This window comes from Acomys minous (assembly GCF_964271855.1).
Source record: "Acomys minous genome assembly, chromosome: 1".
NCBI classification, from domain to species: domain Eukaryota; kingdom Metazoa; phylum Chordata; class Mammalia; order Rodentia; family Muridae; genus Acomys; species Acomys minous.
The window spans coordinates 58,807,824-58,809,490 of record NC_140483.1 but is presented as its reverse complement, the minus strand read 5'-3'; the positions used below and the strand labels follow the sequence as shown (position 1 = coordinate 58,809,490).

General features: G+C 45.6%; 1 protein-coding gene across 2 annotated transcripts in view; it reads right to left on the bottom strand.

The window, feature by feature from the left end:
- The window catches only part of IL19 (interleukin 19), a 6,810-nt gene extending 5,673 nt beyond the window's left edge, over positions 1–1,137 (bottom strand). For both annotated transcript variants that reach the window (XM_084784177.1, XM_084784178.1), the window contains exon 1: positions 951–1,137. The gene's annotated coding sequence lies outside the window, so the exon portion shown is untranslated. The remainder of the gene's footprint in view (positions 1–950) is intronic.
- Between the last annotated feature and the right edge of the window lie 530 nt (positions 1,138–1,667).

Genomic DNA, 1,667 nt, shown 5'->3' with positions numbered 1-1,667 from the left:
CTCACTGTGATTCTAGGGGCTTGTTGTGACAGGGCTGTGTGAACAGGAATCACACCGCCCCACCCACACCACCACAGACCACGTCTTCATGAGATTCCTAGGCCCCCCGGTCTAGAAAGTCAAGAAACAGTAAATCCAAGCCTTTCCTTAAGGCCAGCAGGTGGCGTTCAGTACTCTCTACAGACTCTGGTTTTCTAATCTGGAAAAAGGAGGACACAAACCCCACTTGCAAAGGAAAGTTGCTGAGCACTGACCTCCCTACTCTGCTCCTTCTAAAACAAAATCAAAAGCAAACACACACACACACACACACACACACACACACACACACACACACACAAAAGTCCAGACATCTTGGCCAATTCAGGTCACAGCAGAAGACAGCACTTATCTCACACACGTTGGGCACATTATAAAACGTTTTACATAATTACCTTGTTTCATGTGACACCTTTCCCCCCACCCACCCCACCAGAAGGTTTGTTTCGATCGACATTTCACCATAGAGGGAACTAAGAACTAGAGAAATGAAATGGGTCGCCAGAGCTGACGTGGGTGGCTGACCTGTATACTCCCTCCTTATGGCTAAGCCTCCCTTTCACAAAACAATTTCTCTCCTGCGTGCATAGCTATCTCCCTTGGAGATCACAGCTTCCCACCAGACAGAAACCCATTTCTGATCAGGTCCTACTGAACCAGGAATTTACTTTGTATTTAAAAGGGTATTTAATACTGCAAGAGAGATGGACAAGCTGTAGCAAAGATACTTGCTTCCTTCCCACTCTATTTTCTGTCCTTTCCTCTTTCTTTTCTCCATTTCCTTATTTAAAAAGAAGGTACCAGAAAATACAAAGGGCGGGGGGCGGTGAGAACTACTCCACATTCCACAAGAAACCTCAGTAGCCTGGGCAACACAAATCATGCACAATGGTAACTCACGCCTGCCTCACCTCTCCGGTGCCTCCTGCCACCGTGGAGTCGTCTCTCCCTGTGCTCTTTGCCTTTGGGAAAGGGCTGCTTGCTTATATGCAGTGGAAATGCTGTCAAGGTCTACTGGGTGGGTCCACCATCAGGAGGAGGTCCCCTCCCCTCATTTCTTTAGTATTTCATTTTCTTAATTGTTTTTCTTTTCTTTCCTTTTCTTTGTTGATACAGCTGATTAATCATTAGTAAGAAATGCCTTTAGTTCCTTGGTTCCTGAGCTTTGACACATAGCTTCTGGGAAAAATAAACTCCCCATCACCATGCAAATGAGAATTACTTGCAACTTTGTGTTCATGAAGAGAAGTCCAAGTTAGGTCACTTTCCTAGGAGCTGTGACACGCTATCCACTATACCCTGAAGGCACAGTGAGGAAAGTCCTGTGTGGACAGCCTGGCTCTGTCAGCAGCCAGCTCCACGAGACTCTGCGGTCCTCTGGCTCTAGCACAAGGCATCTTCCTGATGCCTCACACAATTCCTGAGGACCAACCACACGCCAGGCTTTTATGTGCAATATTTCATTTAACTTATTGAGGACCAATCTTTTTCTTCTGTAGATTTTCTCCTAAAGGTTTTTTTTTTCTTGTCATCTCTTTCTCCTTGGTCTTGTCCCTTAGAAGTTTTTTCATTCTTGATGAGTGCAGAGAGAAGTTAGTGGCAGAGCTGGAAACAGAATACCTTTTATC